Here is a 24,371-nt window from a genome sequence, read left to right as displayed (position 1 = left end):
ATCCTGGAATTTATTTTTTAATTTATCATAATCCTATTATTTAAGAGAATTGTACTAAAATCCTTAAATGAAATAAAGAATCTAATTTAGTATAAATTAGTGATATGCTATTGGCTTTCTTTTAAATATAGATAGATCTTATTTTATAAAAAATAATAGTTTATTAAAGAACTGGATGTTTTTCCTAATACTAAAAATTCTTGGTTTCTAAAAAAATAAGATCATTAAATGTTTTGAGAGATAAAAGATAAAATTATTAAATAAATTGGTAGTAAGCAACCACCAAAGAATAGTACATGGTCAAAGATCGTCTCAGCCTAAAAAAATTAGTATATCCTATATAAATAGTAAAACAAGCAGAAGAAAGTTTCTCAAAGTTATATTGAACTGACTATAAAGTCTTAACTATCACTAAAAACTATTTTTGTTATATAATATCTTATAACTCTTTAAAAAGAATCTTTCATTTAATGGGATGACTGATATTTAAGTAATATATCTCATTAGTAATTCAATCTAGTATGCTTAAACTAAGCGTACTAGATTCATTTATCATAGTTCATTAAAAAAATAGTAAATGGATAATTATATGTCAAATTTAAACAAAGAGATTGTAGCGCCCGGAGAAAAGGAGCCAAAAAAAAAAAAAAAAAAAAAGCCACGTCGGCAGCCACATCAGCAGGCCCGGTCAGCAATCCCGGCCAACCGGGGCCTGCCACATGGCAAGACCACGTCACTCCGGAACGGGCCACGTTGGCGATCCACGTGAGCGCGATCGGACGGCCCAGATCAATCGCGCGATCGGACAGTCCAGATGCAATCGCACGGATGGCCCAGATTCAATCAAAAACGAACGGCCCAGATTAAAACAAAATGGACGGCTGAGATCAAAAGGCAAGGGGTTATAAATAGAACCCCCACACCAGACCACAAACCCTAGCTGCCTGCCGCTCGCCGGAGAAGACAAACCAGAAGCCGGCCGCCGCCACCCGCCGCCGCGCCGGGAAAATTTCCGACCGCCGATCGAGGTAAATTTCATACTCCCGACTCGTTTTTCCATGCTGATTCCTCTTGTGGCCAAATCGAAGACAAAATCCTGGCCAAACGGCCGGAATATGCGGCCGAAGACCAGCGGCACCGCCGCGCCCCTTCTCAGTTTTTGCCTCCGACGAGGCCCTTCCCAGCCTCCGTTTGATGCAATTTTTATATCACCGTGATCACCATTCTTTTCTCTACAGGTTGACCGGAGCCGAATCACCAAAACACGAACCTCGCCGGAGAGCCGCCGCACCCGAGAGCGTCGCCGCCGGTACCGTTAGTGCGTTTCAGTTTTCCAGGAAAAATTCAGGGAAAATTAGGAACAGCCTGTAGGCGCACTGTGAATCGTATTCGAATCCCGAAAATAGGTAAGGACCCCTCACCCTATTTCCTATCACGGTATTAAAGTTCAAAATGATAAAACGGTATTTCTTGAATTAACGAATGTGTGAAATTGCTTAAGGTGGCTAATGGAGCCCGAGTCTAGTGTGATTGGTGATTTACTGTTATTTGGCCTGTTTACAGCTTTAAATGCAAAATGAGGTTTGATGTGTTCATTTTACAGATTTGTGTGCATATATTACGTTTTTATTAATTATGGGTTGAATGACTGAAAAACTGATACTGTATGTTGTCTGTTTGGCATGAATTACGATTTGCTTGTTTAAATGTGAATTGACGATGCTGATTGAGGGAAAAAAGAATGGAAGATTGTATAAATTGATAATTGTGTAATGGGGTCAGCCTGACTAGATATCCTGGGAGATGGTGGACGGACCGAGTCCGTAGGGAACCCTACCGGGATTGTGGTCTCACATGCCGGACGGGGTATGGAGATCTTATGGTTTTGGCGCCCATACCGGACGGGGTATGGGGACGGCCCGTTTCACCCTCATACCGGACGGGGTATTGAGGTTTATGGTTTTGGCGCCCATACCGGACGGGGTATGGGGACGGCCCGTTTCACCCTCATACCGGACGGGGTATTGAGGTTTATGGTTTTGGCGCCCATACCGGACGGGGTATGGGGACGGCCCTAGAAACTGATTATGAATATTAAAGGTTAACGGGTAGCGGGACCCCTATGGACCCCCACGGATACTAGTAGGCTGGTAAATGAGAAAAAGATATGTTGTATAATGATTGAATTACAAGAGGCGTGATAAGTGTTATGTTTTACAGCTTATATTATTCCATGATTATGATAATGTTATTGTTTTTCTTATATTGTTTCATAAATTCCACCGAGGTAAGTGGATGGTAAAGGTTTTATCATAAATAAAAGGATTTGTAGTAAAACATGCTCCATGGGTCCTTTGTGTTTTCTACCCACCTTTACCTCCGTGACGGTGAGATATCGTGATGTTCTTACTGGGCTAGTGTAGCTCACTCCTTATTTAACCATTTCAGATCAGGAAGACATGGTTCCCGAGCCCGTTCCGCAGGAGGACAACGAAAGGGATGCCTAGAGACTCTGTAGTCATAATCATAGCTTTATTTTCGAGTTTCTCTTTTAGTTAGTTTAATCTTTTATATTTTAAGTACGTTTTTGGTTTTCGTGTAAGGGATGTTAACTGAAATTTTGATCTCGCTTCCGCATATGATATAATTAAATACTCATTTCATTTTAATATTTCCGGGGTCGTTACAGAGATGATCAGTACTATTGGAAGGCTCATAAATAGATATTCGAGTTGTCTCAATGCTCTCGAGGAATAGAAAAGGGTGTTTTCGCACCAATTACAGGCCTGGCTATGTCCTTTGGTCGTAGGGGGCTTCCTTTAATGAGATGTTGGGTGCTTCCGCACTGATAGTAAGCGTGATTGATACGACGACAGGGTAGGTCACCATGCAAGTGACCACAATGCTGATAGGGTTTATTAGGTTGGGTAGGTCGAACTGTAGGTGGAGGTAAGGTAGGGGGAAGAGCAACTCTAGTTCATTTATTGGGGTGGCTACTTACTGGATCAGGCAATCTACTCCTATGTTGTTGGGGATGTTGTTGGGTACGGATTCAGGCAATGTATTGGAGCTTGGCCGAGATGAGGTCTTTAGCCAATTGGACATGTTCTAGCACCTCTGTATACGAGCTAGGTCTTAGCATCACGACCCGATCATAGATGTTGGCATAAAGGCCTTTTAGAGACTTTCTACCTTTTCGGCTTTTGTGGTGTGACCATTAGAGGAGCAAACCTAGACAGTTGGACACAATGGGTTGCATACTGGGCAACCGTTAGATTTTCTTAGCGGAGTTCCTAAAATTCTTACTCTTTCTTTTTTCGGACATAGGCAGGGAAAAAGTTATCAAAGAATGCATCCATGAAAACTTCTCAGGTGGTAGGGGTAGGTAAGACTTCCTTCTTGAGTTGCCACCAGTGTTCGGTTTCACCATTGAGGATAAAAACTACTAGGGGAACCTTCTATTCCTTAGTCAGGCCTAGGACAAAGAAAAGCTTCTCTATCTAGAAGATCCAGGCTTCAGTTACTAAGGGTCAGGGCCACCTTTAAAATGTGGTGGATTAAGCTTCCTAAACTCTGATATGTTTTAGGAGATGGACCTCTCAGCTATTCAGTATTTGGGGGTAGGAAGTGGATAAAGGTTGGCTTGATTTTGTCCTAAGGGTGCAGTCAATCCTTGGATGGCTCGAAAGAGTTCGACAAATTCAGCCTTGGTCGGGTGATCCGAGGCTTTAGGTCACTCAGTATGCTCTACAGATGGTCTTCCTCGCGTCATTCCTACAAAAGAAAGGAAGACACGAGTTGGTGGGATAATTTTTTATAAGAGGACTTATTCTTCCTAGGTATTAAGGGTCTTTCTACCTAAGCCTCAATGTAAGGGATTTGATTCGTGTAATTCTGTTCTGATACAATCTCTAACATCCCAAATGCTACTTAAGGCAAATGGGTGTCAAATACAAAAATAGAATAACGAGTGCATGATGAAATATTATGCAAGGTAACAAATTAATACAAATCCCTTAAAAATATATATGAGTTCTAATTACATACATAAAAGTTAGGACAGAAGTGGCTACAAAATAAAAAGTCAAAATACAAAAGAATGTCACTTCTTTCACTATGCTATTAGACTCATCAGAGTGCGGGAACAATTTTGTACTCAAGTTTTATGAATCCACAGGATCCTCATAGACTTCAATAAGTAGGTCAGCTTGCGGTTGCTCATTTTTTTCCTCATCTGGGGGGAGCATAGAAAGAGTGAGTTTAATATGCTCAGTAAAAAAAAACAATAACTAAATAACATCATAAGGTTTTAAAGGTGAATTATTCTAACATAAATACTTACTATTTGGCTACTTCATAGGCCTAACTTACACTATGAAAACAATTTATTTATTAGGAAAACAATACGTTAATATAATCAAATAAACATACATCATGCCAAATAATAGAGAAAATTAAATAAATCATGAAATGCTCAGATTTTTGTGTCATGCTTCACGAATTCGTTAAGACTTCCATCTCTAAAGGCAGATACAGACTTCCAACTACCCATGTGGAATGATCAGATCATATACAAATAACGATAATTTGCTCAGGCACAATTCCGGCTGGCCAAACTATGGTACAATCTACGACCACGGTTGTACCAACCATAGTGGTACTATCAGATATCTACCGTCACGATAGTACTTAGTCAAAAGTGACCCCTAATAGATATTTGCATCACCACTCTCGTTAGAGGGTACACCATTATCCACAAGGAGCGGTCCTCTTACATCTTTTAAGACCAGATGGGGGAGGAAAAAATAGATACCCCGGATGGGGTTAGGGTAACATATACCTCTCAGAGATAAAAAGCCTAACGAGACACTTGATGCATTATGCATGTCAATACAGATACATACTTCAGACCATTCATGCTTCATTCTACTTTTCTCTTTCTTTTTTTCTTTTTTTTTTGTTTCTTTTATTTTTCCAAGTAAAAATACTGACTTCATATTATTTTTATTATATGCAAATCATCAAGTATCTATAAATCACATAGCATGCTTGAAAATAAGAACAATTCAGCTTACAAGACCTACAAACAGAAACGCATGCATAACAGGAAAAATCACAATTATCATATTTAATAATTTTCTTTATCTACAAATACTCCTTAAGACGTCTAAAGAAATACTAAATTTATTACTGAAACCTTGATATTTTCTCCTTCATCGTTCTCCTTTTCATTCTCTCCTATCCTCTCTAGATCACTCTCTCTCTCTTTTTTTCTCTTTAATTCTTGAAAAATGAAAGAATAAAAGTGTGGGGAAGACTGTGAAGGGAAGACTTATTTATAGAAATTAAGAACCATCGAATTCACACCAAGTGGCAAAATCTGGTGAAGAGAGAGAGGAAAAACATGCACAGCATGAAAAACGAAGGAGGAAAGTCTCCTCTGTCGGCGACTGCAGGGTACTAACTGAGGCAGCAGTGACCTGCTCAGCGCGTTGCAGGCTGGCCTACAAGTGCAAAAGCTTCTTGTCGTGCGTGCACGCAAGCTTACTGTGTGCAGGCCCCACGTGCACAGGGGCCTATCTGTGCAGGTCTACTACTCGGACGACGTGTGCACAGTATGTGGCGCTTGTTTGCGCGGATGGCCCGCCTGTCCACGACAAGATGCACACAGGTTCTGACGCCACGCGGTGCGTGGGGATGGGACATGTGCACTTGCACAGTGTGCAGGCTTCCCGCGCAGACAGCTCCCCTTCCGCACGAGATTTTTTCACATGATTTTTTTTGTTTCGCCATTTTTTCAAAATTCTATTTTTTTGTAATGAAATAAAATAAATAAGATTATTGCAATTAAATTATAATTAAATAGAAAAAAATTAAAATTAAATAAAATCAAAATAATTAAAAATCAATAAAATTCACAAATTACGATAAATAATATGCGGAGTAAATTAAATGAGTTCAATGCGGCCTAAAGGCTTGAATAAATAGGGTTTTCCAAATTAATTGAGTACAGTGATGGGTGGGGTGTTACATGTACAAATAAAATAAAGCAAATAGAGTTAAAATCATTCAAGAAAAACTCAAATAGAACCTTTTAGAACCTTTCCCAGTGGTTTGAACTGCCTGTATAGGTTCCTAGATGGGTTTTAAAACTAGCTAGCCAACCCCTCTTTGCAAGCTTGTAAATTCTTATCTAGTTAACGCAATTCGATAAAAATTGATGCTATGAAGGCTTCATGTTACCAATTAATTATACTTACAATTTGGAAGACCCTATGAAATGATTTGAGCTCTAAAAATGTCCCCAAAGTTGAGAAAAAAACTGCAGGGAAAAATTCCTTCTCAGGTTAGTGATAAACCTAAAACTTGCATGCATGGCTTGATTTTTGTTTAATTGAACTTCAAACATGTTCTATTACATGCAGGCTATCTTTATAGCATTTTGTTTAATTAAAATGATATATGAAGCCATAGAAAAATGCTCACCAAAGTTCCTGTAACACCCCAAAATCCTTTGTGCTTAATTTGTAATGTGAACCCCTATTTATTCAAACCCTAAGAACGTTTAAAACTCCTTAATATTTTTTATTTTTAATTTTTCTAGATGAATATCATATTTATTGAGTTAAATAATTTTTGAAATAATTATTTTATTTTATCGTAGGAAAATTTTATTTTATTTAGGGAAAAAACGGAGAAAAAGGCATAAAATCCCGCGGGAAGGATCAAACCTGCGCGAGCTTCGCATGTCGTGCGGCCAGCACATGATGTGTGCACTGTGTGCATGTCCCGTCCACTCGGGGCGCGAGGCACAGTCTGCTCGCACTTCCCACCGCACACAGATAAGCGCAGCTCCATGCGCCTTAAGCAGGCATCGTCGGCAAAGTAGGCCTACGTGGTAGGTTAAAATCATATGTTTATATACCAATGTAATTAATTATTTTAAATCATATGTTTATATACCAACATAAAAAAAATAGGTTAACATTTAATATCAGAAATATGATTTAATTGTTAATGAAAATTCTAAAATACCTTTTAACATCCAACATAGTGTGATACGAAAAATGTAAGTCGATAATGGTAACATTTTGAATTGTAAACCAAAGATTTATATGATCACAACATTTAGCACCTTGTGAGCCTTTTAAATGATTGTATACTCATACAAACATTACTTTGTACTATTAACTTTACTTATTACTGATCTTTTAAGTTTAATTAATGTGATATATTTGTAAGCTTTTTAAGTTAGCTTTAACTTATTATTGACCTGATAAGAAAATTTAAAAGATAATTATACATAAAAAAAATTGTTCCACCACATGGTCTGTTAGAGTTTAAATATGAAAAATTCATCCTCCTTGGAAGCTTTTCTATTCAAGTAATCAACTTCTTCTCTCTTTCTCTTAGTTCACAGTTAACTTTTTTTTCCCTCACATTATGTTCTCTCTTCATTTTCAACTCAATTTTTAGCCTTAAAACTAATTTTTAGCCTTAAAACTAATTTTTAGCCTCAATGTTTTCCTCACATTATGTATAAATTGATGTGTATGTACATATAAAAGATGGAATTATTAATTAATATTGAGTAGGTGGGATTGGTGGCAGAGAGAAACAATCAGTAATTCAATGTGTACTATTTCAAAACATTAAATCTTGTGATAAAATAAACTACTATTAAGATACTGATTACTTATATAACTTTATGACATAGTTTACTTTTTTGAGTATCTATCATTTGTCATGCGACTTTTATGGGTAAAAGGAATACGTACCAGATCTCCTATTTTTATAAAAGTAAAAAATTATTCAATTTTTCATTTGTCCCATGACTTTTATGGGTAGAAGGAATACCTATAAGATCTCTTGTTTGTTTAGAAGTACAAAATGAAATATTACAAGCTTTCTAAAAACCTAAACAACATATGAAGGCTCACTCGTGGAAAGCAGCAGTTCCATCAAGGGGAAGTCATTACCTGTACAAGGTATAAAAAGGACTGACTCTTCAACCTCCACACTACTTGGGATTATAGGCTCTACCATGATGTTTTGGCTAACAAAAGGTGGGGGTGCCCCGATTGGCCTTATGAGAGGTAAATCTTATCATTATTTTTGTTGTATATATATATATTCATGTGTAAATCCATTACATGTTATGCTGAGTAATATGTATATATGTGTTTTTAAAAGATAAATTGTGATGCTGATGAAGAAAGGGAAAGTCGCAAAACTTGCAGAGGGTGTACAAAAGATCCAAAATGCAGAATGAACCTCTTATGTCTGCTTTGGTTGCTACAAGTGCCGCTTTAGGGACTGTTAGTCCCGCACTTGTATTAATTATATGTAGAATGCATAACCCTAGTCTCTCATAATCATCACTTTGTCTTAATGATTACACAAATTGGAAGTTTCATCTTTCAGACTTTATGTCAACTATACGCAAAATCTTGACTGCATGATTATGTTTTTGATTAACGACCCGATCTTGATCATTACTTTCAATTAGAATCTGGATGCACGTGTCATCTTCCACCACATAGTACATAAATTTATACAGTGCTGGCAACAGAATCTCTAGAGGCTCTAGGTGTGGAGGTGGTGGATGACAAGACTCTCTAGTGTCATTTTCTCAGGTTCTGTGGTGTCCATGCATTAGATGCTCTTATCAAAAGTATTTATTGTTGTATGATGGGTGATGAGTAGAACTAAAAATTTATGTTTGGAATTTGAGATTTGGAGAAAAGAAAGAAAACTTTTTGGAATTAATGAGAGAAGAACTAAAGGATAATAGAGGATATATATATGTGTGTGTGTATATACGTATATTCTTTGACAATAATGCTACATATTATTTAAATAGGCATATTTATATTTGTAAAATATGTACATATAAAGAATATTTAAAAAAAATTATGAGGTATCCTTAAATTTATTTTTTGATTTATCATAATCCTATTATTTAAGAGAATTTTACTAAAATCCCCAAATGAAATAAAGAATCTAATTAAGTAGAAACTAATGATATGTTATTGGCTTTTTTGAAAATATATGCAGCTATTATTTCCTGTAACATAGTGGTTTATTAAAGAACTTGATATTTTTTCTAATATTCAAAATTCTTGGATTCTAGAAAAATGAGATCATTAAATTTTTTTTTGAGAGATAAAAGATAAAAATATTAAATAGAATGGTCAAAAGCCACCACCAAAGAATGGCACATGGTTAAAGATCATCTCAGCCTAGAAAATTAATATATCCTACATAAATGTTAAAACAAGTAGAAAAAAATTTCTCATAGTTCTAATGAAGTGACTATAAAGTCTTAACTATCACTAAAAACTATCTTTTGTTATATATCACTCATTAAAAAAAATCTTTCTTTTAATGGGACGAATAATATTGAAGTAATACATTTTATTACTGATCCAATCTAATATGCTTAAAATAAGTATATTGAATTCATATATCATAATTCGTTAAAAAAATAGTAAACAAATAATTATATATATAATTTAAATCAACAGATGATTAGTATCATTAGAAGGTTGATAAATAGTTATTCAAGCTTGTTTCGACGCTCTTGAGGAATAGAAAAGCTTGCAATAATAATATGCAACGTTACGATAAATTTTAAGAGCATTTTTCTTAGGAGTTACAAGAACCAAATTCCCAAGTTGATTGTTTTCCTCAGAAAAAACTTCACTAGCTTTATTTCATGCTCATCAAACTTTTACCATGACATCTTGTTAAACTTAATCTTGTCTTGATCAAGAACAAACATATCAAGTTCGTTCTTTTAGTGAAGCTCCTAACGAGATGTGTGATGGAAACTGAAGCCATTCAGCTGTAGTAAAAATTTTAATTTTTTTACATATAGTTAGTTATTTATCATAAAGAAAACCATCCATGAAAAACACATCTACAATAAAATTAATGGAAAAGGATTTTGCTATGGATGGCATAAGTGAAGCCTTACTGAGTGGGAATGAGTGCAACATGGTCTTGGGTCCCATAAAAGTTTGCTAGTACAGATCTTCTCCAAAGCTTCGTCCATTAAACCTTATGATATGAGATTTAGACTATAGAAAATATTAACATCGAAGATCTAGATTTTATATTTTAATGCAATATATCTACTTTAAGTAAAGTATTTATATACTAATATATAAAGATTGGTGAGTAATTAATCTTAAAAACATGATATAATTGTTAATGAAAATTTTGAAATATCCTTTAACATCCTATTAAAAGTATAGTGTAATATAAAATCATAAGTTGATAGAAATAACAATACAACTTCTTTGTATCAATCAAGAGGACTAACTACTTATTAAAGAACAATTACAATATGAGAAGACAATAAATGTGTAGGGTTGATTATTTTGTGAAGCCTCTGAAAAACGTAAGTCTTATTTTTTACTATAACTTACAAAATCTTTGAACTCAAATAAAGAATCATAAACTATTTAAAATGTGATTTCTTAAATAAAGAATCCATGCCTATTTGGGACTTGATTTTATTATACTTATTATATATTTTACTTAATTTATATAAAATTCTTATAAACATTGATTTTATTAGTTTTATGGCTGCCATTATTGTACAAAATGAGTCACTTCAAATAAAATTTACTTTTGAATTTAATCTTTGTATGGAAGAACTTATTAGCCATTTACTTTAAAAAGTAAGAAATAATTTTGTTGAGATAATGTTAAAAATTTATCACGCTGCAATATATTTGTTTTTAATTATAAACCACAAAAACTTGACATTCTAGTCTTTTTAATCTAAAAAATCCTCCAACAATTTATATAGTTTTATAACTTTTTTTCAATTTTTATAATATGAGTTTTATGGTAATTGAGAATTCTGGATGAAGATGGTGAGTGCTTGGAACAATAAAGCTCACAAGGAGAAGTGAAGGAAGGAAAATGAGATAGATGGAACTAGCTTTGAATATTTTCTGCTAACTATTTTTTAATTTCATAATTTTTATCTTTAAAAGACCAATTTAATGATAATAGTTAACAAAGTCTACCCTCTTCATATTTCTATAGCATACTGTATATAAATATGTATGTACAGTTATTACCTTATTAAAATAAGATAATTAAGTGTTAAGTACTTCATAATATAAATAAATTTATTGATCATAAAAGTATAACACCATAAATTTTTGTTAAAAAATTATAGAAACAAAACTTAAAAGATAACATTCACTTAAAATTTTTTTATTTCATATTAGTGGTTTAAGAACAAAAAATACGTAAAAAAAAATTAACTAATTGTTTAAATTTAAAGGTATAAATGTTTCACATTTTTTATGTACGCATATGGTATAAAAAAAATGTGTGGTAAAGCTGAAGTTATTTTTTTGATTCTATCATAATACTATTATATAAAAGAACTTCATTAGAATCCTCACAAGATATTGAGATTCTGATTTTATAGAAAATTATGATATGCAACTAGATTTTTTGTGTGTTCAAATGTATTTGTTATTTTATGAGAAACAATAGTTTATTTAACAATTTGGTGCTTTTCCTAGTACTCAAATGTCCTGGTGTAATACTTGGGCCCAGAATTTGGCCGGAATTAATTTTAAAAATTAAAAAAATGTATAAAAATATAATTTTTAAATTCATAAATTTTTATTTAATGTAAAATTAGGAAAAAAATAGTTGAGAATGAAATTGAAAATAATTTTGGGAAAAACATAATTAAAGAAAATTGCACCACGTAGGACCGCTAAGTCAGCAACCCCGACGAACCGGAGCGCGCTGTGTGGCAAGGCATGTTGACTCGGTGCCATGCGGGAGGCCATGCTAGCAATCTGCATGCTCGTGATCGGATGGCCCAAATGTGTTCCCGCATGAGTGGATAGTCCAAATCTATTCCCTCCTCAGGCGCGATCAAACGATCGCGATTAAACGCGGTGAACGATCAAGATATGTTCCCTCTTTAAATGCGATCGTATGGTCGAGATCAAATCGCGATGAATGGTTCAGATTTATTTTCTCTTTAAATGTGGTCGGACAATCAAGATCAAATGTGATGAACAGTCCAGATTTAAGGAAGACGGGTATAAATATCTCGCATCACACCAAACCCAAACCCTAGCTGCTAGCTTCCTGTTGAGAAGCAGAACCAGTCGCTAGAGAAGGGAGCTGCCCACCGCCTGTCACCGCACTGGAGCCACCTTCGACAGCCAAAAAGGGTAAAATTCTCCTATTCGCTCGAAATTTGATTCCGAACACCTCCATGGCCAAATCGAAGCAAAAAGAATGGTGGATGAGCCCAAAACCGCAGGTAAAACCCAAAATCGCCTCTGATGAGCCCCTTTCCATTTCATGTATCATGCAATTTTTTCACTTTTGTGTTCACCATTATGTTTTCTACAGGTTGACCAAAGAAAAAATGCCAAGCTACGAAGGTGAGCTGGCAGAGCCACCCTACCAAAAAATCCCCTTGTCGGTAAGTTTTTGTTTTCTGATTTTTTTTTCAGCCAACCGAGGCCCCCTAACATGTTTTCTCACAGAGATGAGTATAAAACTGGCTGAAAATGGTCAGGTTGAGGCAAATTGCCACTGCGGGCAGCAGTGCCGTCGCTGGAGAAAGGGGGTACCGTCGTGCCGAAATTTTGAAATTTGCCGAAAAAGGTTTTTAACACCTATTTTAGATTTTTTAGAGTATTTTTACGTACGTGAAGCATGTTTTAATCTCCGTAGAAAAATTCAGAAAACCCGAGGACCGCCAATAGGCACAACTAAAAGTTTGGTATTTCGACATCGATTCAGGTAAGAATCCCTCACATTATTCCCTGTTATGGAATTGAAGTTTAATTACCAACAATACGGTATTTTACTTAATTTAAAAAACTTTGAGAATTAACTACAGGTTACTAATGGAGGCAGAACTGGTTATTTATTATTGTTTATCTTGTTTAATTGATTTTTAGATTTGACAGCTTTAAATGCATGATAATATACTGAAATTGGTAAAATAATTCTGTTGTGTTTCCTTGATGCTTGTATTGTTTGTCTTGCATTGATTTATGGTTAAATTTTGAAACTGAAAATTAAATGTAAAATATAAAATTGATTGATTAAGTGAATGAATGAATGGTAGCCTTACTGGTTATCCTGTGAGATGGTAGATAAACTGGATACATAGAGAAACCTACTGTGAACGTCGCCTCATACCAGACGGGGTATCAAGGATTGGTATTTTTGGTGCTCATACCGGACGTGGTATCGGGACGTTTTATCCTCATATCGGACAAGGTATTTAGGGATGGTATTCTTTGCGCTCATACCATACAAGGAATGGAATGGCTGGTTAGTTGACAATGTTGAATAATGGTTCACGAATAGTGGGACATCCCTATGGGCCCCCAAGGATACCAGTAGGCAAATAAAAAATAAAATTTATTGTTCTTGCTCACTTGAATGCGAGATTAGAATGTTATTTGGGTTACTGTCTCTATAAGTCGATTTTAGAAATCTCACAATAGTAAATACATGCAATAAATAGTTTTCCTTATGATAAATGAATTTGCTTAAATCAAGAGCTCCATTGGTTATTTTTATGATTTTTACCAACTTTTAGTTTATGTATCGATGAGTAGGGTGATATTCTTACTGGACTAGTGTAGCTCACACTTTCATTAACTCTTTTAGATCAAGAGGACCAAGACCCAGATCCCAATGAACAAGAAGGTTGTGAATAATTCACCACCCGGACTCCTTCAAAAGCTAGTGAAGGTTGTCCTAAGATGCCTAGTTGTTTACTTTTTGTTTATTTCTTTAATTTTTATTTGTTCTTTTAGAAGAAATATTCCCGTAGCCCTATTGGGTATTTCAAATTATTGTGTAAGGAATGTAAATCCTAACTCTATTATTCCGCTTCCGCATTCAATTCATGTCTTTATTTTCTTTAAAGTTCCGAGCCTGTACACCTGGCTTCTTGAAAATTTTGATCATTAATTCTTTTTTTGTTAAGTATAAATGCTTGATCAACGTGCTAAATTTTTTATTTCATCCCTAAATTCTCTTTGTTTCTTTTCATTTATTGTGTGATTTTTTTTATTAATGTGATACATTTGTTTGCTTCTCTTGAAAAATTTACTATACTTTACAATAATGTGATTAGTTAATTTACTACAATATTTTAGTTTAAATCACATATTTATATACCAATATATAATAATATATTAAAATTTAATATCGAAAACATAATCTAATTGTTAATTAAAATTTTAAAATAACTTTTAACATCTTACATAGTGTAATATAAAAAATATAATTCGATAATAATAATATTTTAATTTGTAAAGTAAAAGTTTATATGGTCAAAACATTTAGCACCTTGTGGGCCTTTTAAATGATTGTATACTTGTACAATCTTTACTTTGTAATATTAACTTAACTTATTACTGATATTGTAAGTTTAATTAATGTGATACATTTGCAAATTTTTTAAGTTAGCTTTAACTTATTACTGACCTCGTACGAAATTTTAAAATATAATTATACATAAAAAAATTATTCCATCACATGGTCTATTGGAGCTTAAAAATGAGAAATTCATCATCCTTGAAAGTTGTTCTATTTAAGTTGTCAATTTGTTCTCTCTTTCTCTTATATCATAATCAACTTTTTTTTTCGTGACATTATGTTGTCTCTTAATTTTCAACTTAATTTTTAGCCTCAATTTTTTTCTCACATTATATATAAAGGGATGTATATATACATATAAAAGATGGAATTATCAATTAATATTAAGTAGGTGGGATTGGTGACATAGAGATACAATCAATAATTCAATGTGTACTATTTTAAAATATTAAGTCTTGTGATAAAATAAACTACTATTAAGATGCTAATTACTTATATAGCTTTATGAAAAAGTTTACTTGTTTGAGTATCTATCATTTGTCACACGAATTTTATAGGTAGAAAGAATACGTACAAGATCTCCTATTTGTATAGGAGTAAAAAATATTCAAATTTTCATTTATCCCATGACTTTTATGGGCAGAAGGAATACCTATAAGATCACCTATTTATATAGAAATAAAAAATCAAGTACTACAAATTTGCTGTAAAGCTAAACAACATAATAAGGCTCATTGGTGAAAAGTTGCAGTTCCATTGGGGCGAGTTCATTATCTGCACAAGGTATAAAAAGGATAGACTCTTCCTCCTCTGTACTACTAGGGATTATAGACTCTACCATGATGCTTTGGCTAATAAAAGATAGAGGTGCCCTGATTGGCCTTATGAGAGGTAAATCTTTATCATTATTTTTGTTGTATATGTATATATTCATTTGCAAATCCACTGTATTTTACGCTGAGTAATGTGTATATATGTGTTTATGAAAGATAAAAAGTGATGTCAACAAAGAAAGGGAAAGTCGCAAAATTTGTAGAGCGTGTACAAGAGATCCAAAATGGAGAAATCACCTCTCGTGTCTGCTTTGGTGTCTACAAGTGCCGCTTAGGGACTGTTAGTCCTGCACGTGCAATAATTATATCCATAGTACACAATCCTAATCTCCTCTAATCATCACTCTGGCTTAATGATTATGCAGATTTGAAGTTTCATCTTTTAGACTTTATGTCGACTATATGTAAAATATAGGTTACATGATCATGTTTTTTAATAACGACCCAGGCTTGATCACCACTTTTAGTTGGAATTTGGATGCATGTTCCATCTTCCATCGCATAGTACATAGATTTCTACAGTGTTGGCGGCAGTATCTACAGAGGCACTAGGCATGAAGGTGGTGGATGACAAGGCTCTCTAACTAGTCATCATTTGTTTAGGTTCTCTGGTGGCCATGCATTGGATGCTATTATCAAAATTTGTTGTTGTTGCAAGATGGTTAATGATTAGACTTGAAAATTTGTGTTTTGAATTTGGATTTCGGAGAAGAGAAAGAAAACTCTTTGGAATTAATGAGAAAATAACTAAAGGACAATAGAGGATATATATATATATATAAATATATGTGTGTATATATGTATATTCTTTTTCTATCTAAAATTTTCTCTGATAATAATGTTATATATTATTTAAGTACGCATATTTATATTTGCAAAGTATGTACATGTAAAGTATATTTAAAAGAAGTATGAAGTATCTTTAAATTTATTTTTTGATTTATAATAATCTTATTATTTAAGAGAATTTTAATAAAATCTCTAAATGTAATAAGAAATCTGATTTAGTATAAACTAATGATATGCTATTGGATTTCTTTTAAATATATGCAAATATTATTTACTGAAAAATAATAGTTTATTAAAGAATTGGATGTTTTTCCTAATATTTAAAATTCTTGGCTTCTAGAAAAATGGGATCATTAAATTTTTTTTTGAGAGATAAAAGATAAAATTATTAACTAGATTGGTAGTAAGCCACCACCAAAATATGGCACATGGTTAAAGATTGTCTTAGTCTAAAAAGTTAGTATATCCTATATAAATAGTAAAACAAGTAGAAGAAATCTTCTCAAACTTCAATTGAAGTGACTATAAGTCTTAACTATTACTAAAAACTAGTTTCGCTATATATCATCTTATCACTCTTTTAAAAAAAATCTTTTTTGTGATGGAACAAATAATATTGAAGTAATATATCTAATTAGTAATTTTATCTAATATGCTTAAACTAAGCATAATGGATTCATTTATCATAGTTAATTAAAAAAATAGTAAACGAACAATTATATATAAAATTTAAATCAACAGATGATTAGTATTATCTGAAGGCTCAAAAAAAGATATTCGAGCTTGTTTCGATGCTATTGAGGAATAGAAGCTTGCAATAATAATGTGCAACATTACGATAAATTTTAAGAGTATTTTTCCTATGAGTTACAATAACCAAACTTGCAAGTTGATTCTTTTCCTAAAAAAAAAACTTCACTAGCACTATTTCATGCTCATCAAACTTGTACCCTGATATCTTGTTAAACTTAATCTTGCATTGATCAGGAACAAACATATCAAGTTCATTCTTCTAGCAAAGCTCCTAGTGAGATTTGTGGAGAAAATTGAAGCCATTCAGCTACTATAATAATTTTAATTTTATCAATATAGTTAGTTATTTATCATAAAGAAAACTATCCAAGAAAAACACATCTACGATAAAATTAATGGAAAAGAATTTTGGTATTTATGGCACAAGTGAAGCCTTATCAAGTGGGAATGAGTGCAACATGGTTTTGGGTCCTGTAAGATTTTTCTGGTACAGATCTTCTTCAAAGCTTCCTCCTTTAAACCTTATGACCTGAGATTTAGACTGTAGATTTTATATTTGATATGTGCCTGAAGATTAAGAAGAACGGAAAGAAAGTTATTTTTTTTTTCTTTCTTCGAATTAGTGGAGGTTAAGTGCGTACCCTTAAGTTTAATCTATAATAAATAACATGAGAGGTTATGTAGGCTTTGGAAAAATAACATTTCACTGTACTTTTTTGTTGCACTAGTCAAGAAGACTAAGCTTAATTGAAGAACAATTAAATTGTGATGGGAGGATAAATGAGATACTGTTTTGTATTTTATTTAGGCCGTGGAAAATGTAGATTTTATAATACTATAACTTACAAAATCTTTGAACTTAAATGAAGAATCTATGGCTATTTGGAAAGTGGTTTTATTTTTTGAAATCCTTAACTTAAATGAAGAATTCATTTCTATTTGAGATACGTTTTTATTATATTTATGTGATATCTAACTAAATATATACAAAATAATTAAAAATATTGATTTAATTAATTCTATGATCGCCAACAATATTAAAATTAACTTTTGAATTTTAAATTTTAATCCATGCGATAAAAAACTTATTCATCATTCATTTTTTTAAAAGTTAAAAAAGAAAGTTTATTGATATAATGGCAGAAGTTTATGACCAGGGATAAGGTAAAAAACCACATTACACAAAAACATCAACTATACTTTACAATAATGTGATTATTTATTTTAAGGTAATATCTCTACTTTAAATCATGTATTTATATACCATTATATAAAGATCGGTTAGTAATTAACCTTAAAAATATGATTTAATTGTTAATGAAAATTTTAAGATATCCTTTAACATCCTACTCAAAGTATAGTATAATATAAAATCATAAATCGTTAACGATAACGATGTAAAATTCATAGAGATGGTAACAAATTTTTTACGATACTTCTTTGCATCAAGCAAGAGAACTAACTAATTATGGAAGAACAATTACATTGTGAGAAGAGAATAAATGTGTAGGTCTAATTATTTTGTGCAGGCTGTGAAAAACGTAAGTCTTATTTTATACTTTAACTTATAAAATTATTGAACTCAAATAAAGAATGCATGGCTATTTGAGACTTAATTTTAATATATTTATTTGATATTATACTTAATTTATATAGAATGCTTATGAACATTAATTTTATCAGTTATATGGCTACCATTATAGTATAAAATGAGTAATTTCAAATAAAATTTACTTTTAAATTTAATCTTTGTATGCAAGAGCTTATTAGCCATTTTTTTTAAGTAAGAAATAATTTGTTGAGATAATGTTAAAGATTTATCGTGCTGCAATATATTTTTTTTAATTATAAGCAACAAAAACTCAATTTTCTAATCTTTTTAAACTAAAAAATCCTCCAACAATTTATACAGTTTTATAATACTTTTTTAATTTTTAGAAGATGAGTTTTATGGGAATTTGAAATTCTGGATGAAGATGGTTAGTGCTATTGGGATGATGAAGCTCAAAAGGAAGAGTGAATGAAGGAAAATGGGATAGATGGAAATTGCTTTGAATATTTTCTGCTAACTGTTTTTTAATTTTGTAATATTTATCTTTAGAAGATCAATTTAATGATAACGGTTAACCAAGTCTACCCTCTTCATATTTCTTTACCACACTGTACATACATATGTATGTACAGCTGTTACCTTGACAATTGATTAAAAATAGATAATTAAGTTTTAAGTGCTTTAGAATATAAATAAATTTGTTGATCATACAACTATGACACCATAAATTTTTATTAAAAAATTATAGAAATAAAACTTACAGGATCACAATCACTTAATAATTTTTTTATTCAAATTAGTGATTTAAGAATAAAAATACATAACAAAAATTAGCTAATTTTTTAAATTCAAAGATATTGAAGTTTCATATTTTTTATGTACACACATGGTGTATAAAAACAGTGTGCGGTAAAGTTGAATTTATTTTTTTAATTTTGTTATAATACTATTATATAAGAGAACTTAATCAAAATTCATATAAGATGTCAAGATTCTAATTTGGTAGAATGCTTGATCAACATGATAAAATCTTTTTCTCATCCCTAAATTCTCTTTGTTTCTTTTCATTTACTACGTGGTTTTTATTAATTAATGTGATATATTTGTGTTTCTTTTGAAAAATTTACTATACTTTACAATAATTCGATTAGTTATTTTAATATAATATTTAATTTAAATCATATATTTATATACCAATATATAAAAATTGGTTAAAATTTAATATCAGAAACATGATCTTATTGTTGATGAAAATTCTAAAATACCTTTTAACATCCTACATAGTGTAATATAAAAAGTATAAGTTGATAATGATAGCATTTTGTGTAACACTTCAGGGAATCAAGCAAAATATAACTATATAGGAAAATGACCTATGTAAGTTATGAAAATTATGAAAATTAAACTTTGATCCACATTTCGACACAGAAAGGAAGGTATGAGAATTAGTTAGGATAATTAATTAAATTAATAATAATACTAAACGATTAAATAAAAACTAAACGCATGAGAAGAAACAAATCGAGGAAAATGGGAAATTCCCAACAAACAAATAGACCAGCAAATGAGGAGCTGTATAACAAATTAGGCATTGATAGGTATACAGATCGCATTAGAGCACAACAACCAAATGAAGGATGATCTGGATGAAGCCACGTGGTTCTGACCAAGCACGTCGAACGGTGCTGATGGAGAAATACCATAAGGAATGGCTGAGATGGCTTGATTTCCTCCAACAGCTATGATGTTAGCCAGACCCAACATAAAAGGAGAGACGGGTTGCGAGGGAGACACAGGAGGGAGAGGAGAGTGAGAGTAGAGAGTATAATCGAAGGGAACATAGACAAAGGAATTAAAGGAAGATTTAAGAGGACATCCCTCATCTAAAGTCGGCAAAGAGGAAAAGTCTGAGAGAACAATTGCTGCAACGAACACAAATGGAAGCTAGAGGTGAGACGAATTTGAATATCAAACAGCAAAGTTGAGATTCATAATTTAAATTCCTTCTTATGGAGAATGTATGCATGATTTGGGACTTAATCAGGTGGTGGAAAATTAGATCATGCATCATCAGGGGTTACACCCACAATGTGTATATATAGATATATATAATTGTGTAATGATGTAGCAAGAGAGTAATGGGATCAAGGTGAAAGAAGTTCTTGGTAGATGGCAGATGGGTAAATAGAGGTAGATCAAAATACAAGTATTATCCAACATTGATTGAGAAGATTAGATCTGTATTGAAGTGAAAGAAGTGGAAGAAGAAGATTTATGAGAAATGAGGGAAATAGAAAAGAGGGTGATGAGGTAAGGAAAGAAAAGGAGTGGGTCATCTTTGGAGAGGACTGGGTATTAGGATAATAGACCTTCTAAAAAAAAAACTGGAACCGTACTGAAGTACTGTTAAACCTTAAGAAAAAATGGGACTGAATGATTGTTAGATGGAGCATAAAAATGGAAATGCCTCATCTGTGGTTCTAAAAATTTTGTACAATGCTTATGTGAATTGTGTGCTATGCAAGTAGTTGTGAGTATGTGTATGGCCTAATATGGGTCAGATATTTCATTGTTTTTTACCATAACACCTTCTGATTTTCTTTATGCTTTAATGTATTGCCTTGATATAAATTTTTTAAAATTATTGAATAAAAGAATGACAGGCCAATGGTTGGTCGAAAGGTGTATGACACGGGGTTGTATGAGTGGCCAAATAGTGGTCGAACATTGTATCATCCTCTAGCCACAACATCTGCTGTTTCTTCTCCCTGTTTTTATGGTATTGCTCATTAAAAATAAATGTTGCCCAATGGTTGGTCGAAAGGTGTGTGACACTTGATTTATAATCTATTACTGCTATGTTTTAAATTTACATTTGACTTCTTGGGCATGTGTAGGCTCATTGTTGTTTGTTTGTAGATGCTGTGAAGCATGAACCAGTACAGGCATTACAACCAGTGGAGCTAGATATATGAGGAAATATACAGCATTGACGCTAAGTTACACACACCAACGTAGTAGTTAAGTTTTACATACATGTGTAAGTACACTATTGTTACTCTCTAGACTATAGTATGAATGATATGAGATACACGTGCTAGATATGTTAACACCTGGAGAAGGTTTTGCTCTTTTTTACATACACGTGTAATGGACATTTTAGCTAAATAAATATAGGAAGTTTTTTAAAGTGAAGATTATTGTGATGATCTGTACTTGAACCCAAGTCGCCTCAACCATTATAGATTAGGGTTTGTTACATTTTAAACTATAAACTAAAGGTTGATACGGTCACAACATTTAGCATCTTGTGAGTCTTTCAAATGATTGTATACACGTACAAACTTTACTTTGTAATATTAATTTAACTTATTACTGATCTTGTAATTTTAATTAATGTGATACATTTGTAAGTTTTTTAAGTTAGCTTTAACTTATTAGTAACCTTGTAGGAAATTTTAAAAGATAATTATACATAACAAAATTATTCCCTACATGATCTATTAGAGCTTAAAAATGAAAAAATTATCCTCTTTGGAAGTTTTCTACTCAAGTAATTAATTTGTTCTCTCTTCCTCTTAGCTCATAGTCAATATATTTTTCCTCACATTATGTTGTCTGTTAATTTTTAACTCAATTTTAAACCTTAAAACCAAATTTTAGTCTCAAATTTTTCCTCACATTATATATAAATGGATGTACATAAATATATAAATATATAAAAAAAAGGGAATTATCAATTAATATTAAGTAGGTGAGATTGGTGGCATAGAGATGCAATTAGCAATTTAATGTGTATTATGCCGAAACGTTAAATCTTGTGATAAAATGAATTAATTTTAAGATACTAATTACTTTGATAACTTTATAACTTAGTTTACTTGTTTGACTATCTGTCATTTGTCACACGACTTTTATAGAGAGAATGAATATGTACAAGATCTCCTATTTATATAGAAGTGAAAAATCATTCAATTTTCATTTATCTCACAACCTTTGTGGGCATAAGGAATTCCTACAAGATCTCCTATTTGTATAGAAGTACAAAATCAAATACTACAAGCTTGATGTAAACCTAAATAACATATCAAGGCTCATTGGTGGAAAGCAGCAATTCCATCGAAGCAGGTTCATTACCTACACAAGATGTAAAAAGGACTGACGATTTCACCTCTGCACTATTAGGGATTACAAGCTCGACCATGATGCTTTGGCTAATAAAAGGTGGAGGTGCCTCGACTGACCTTATGAGAAATAAAACTTTATCATTATTTTGGTTGTATATTCATATATTTATGTGCAAATTCACTGCATGTTATGTTGAGTAATGTGTATATATGTATTTCTAAAAGACAAACTGTGATGCTCATGAAGGAAGGGAAAGTTGAAAAATATGTAGAGGGTGTATAAGAGATCCAAAATGTAGAATGCACCTTATATGTTTTCTTTGGTTGCTACAAGTGTCACTTTAGGGGTTGTAAATGTCACATCTACATTTATTATATGCATAATGCACAGCGCTAATCTCCCTTAATCGTCACTCTGGCTTAATAATTGTGCATATTTGAAGTTTTATCTTTCAAACTTTATATTGACTATACATAAATTCTAGAATGCATGATCATTTTTTTAATTAATGGCCCGAGCTTAATCACCACTTTCAGTTAGAATTTGGATGCACGTGCCATTATCGTATAGTACGCAAATCGCTATGCTGCTGGCAGCAGCATCTGCAGAGGCTCTGGGCATGGAGGTGGTGGATGACAAGGCTCTCTAACTGGTTGTTTGTCCAAAAGTCTTGGCTTCATGAAAAATGTGATCATTAATTTTTTTTTTTATTATGCATGAATGCTTGATCTACATGCTAAATTTTTTATTCCATCTCTATATTCTCATTGTTTTTTTCATTTATTACATGGTTTTTATTAATTAATGCGATACATTTATTTGTTTCTTTTGAAAAATTTACCATACTTAACAATAATGTGATTAGTTATTTTAATACAATATTTTAGTTTAAATCATATATTTCTATAATAATATATAAAAATTGGTTAAAATATAATATAAAAAATACGATATAATTGTTAATAAAATTCTAAAATACTTTTTTGTAACAGTCAACTGTATTACACCATATACTTGGTTTAATAAAAAATTTTAATCATGTAATTTATTTATTAATGTAAAATAAATATTATATTCTCTAATTTAAATAAAAAGAAATAAAAATGAATTAACAATTTAAATACAGTTGCTCTAAAATAGGAGAATAAACCTATACAATTTCAAAGAAAGGCATATTCTCAATTATGGTACTTTGATAAAAATTATAACTTCTTAAAATTGCTATTATTTTAAATAATAAGAACTAGAAAAAATATACATTTATATAGGTGAACAAAAATTAGATTATAAATACGAATAATTAAACCTAGATATAAATTTATTTAGTTTATATAACATAAACAACTAAACATTAATTATAAATAAATGAACACAAATCAAACATAATCACATAAGGCAGCAATACATGCATTCAAACCATAAAATAGAATAATCAGATACTACCATGCTCTTAGACTGTAAAATAAATTAACAGAGAACCATGTCCAGTTCGGGCTCCATTAGCAATCCGTAATTAATTATGTACATCTATTTAATTTGTACAAAATATTGTATCATTATTTATTTAAACTTCAATTCTATGATAAAGAATAGGGTGAGGGATCCTTATTCGATTTGACGCTGAAAAGTTAAACGGTTTACTGCGCCTATGGGCGGTCCCTGTGTTTCCTGAATTTTTTTTTGATAACTGAAAGGTGCTTATAGTACCTACAAATGTTCCAAATAAACCTAAAATTAGCCTCAGGACCCACTCGACAAATTTTGGAAATCCGGCATGCCGCTCTGGTGACGGTACCGTCGTTGACAGTCTGCCTCGGGTCGGCCATTTTCAATTGTTTTTAGTCGAATTCGGCAAATTTTGCATCGATTTTGCAAGTAAACACGTTAAAGGGTCTTGGTTGGCAGAAAAAAATACG

At 32.1% G+C, this 24,371-nt stretch overlaps 1 long non-coding RNA gene across 1 annotated transcript; it reads left to right on the top strand.

Annotated features, from left to right (window-relative positions):
• Window positions 1-722: 722 nt before the first annotated feature.
• On the top strand, window positions 723-2,670 carry LOC148267511 (uncharacterized). Its single transcript, XR_015817499.1, has 3 exons — window positions 723-1,028; window positions 1,239-1,406; window positions 2,449-2,670. It is a non-coding gene; the product is annotated as an uncharacterized LOC148267511 (long non-coding RNA).
• Window positions 2,671-24,371: the final 21,701 nt, after the last annotated feature.

The sequence above is a fragment of the Carica papaya genome, chromosome 3 (genome assembly GCF_054855325.1).
Source record: "Carica papaya isolate Zhongbai chromosome 3, ASM5485532v1, whole genome shotgun sequence".
Lineage (NCBI taxonomy): Eukaryota > Viridiplantae > Streptophyta > Magnoliopsida > Brassicales > Caricaceae > Carica > Carica papaya.
This window is presented reverse-complemented; position numbering and strand designations above follow the sequence as displayed.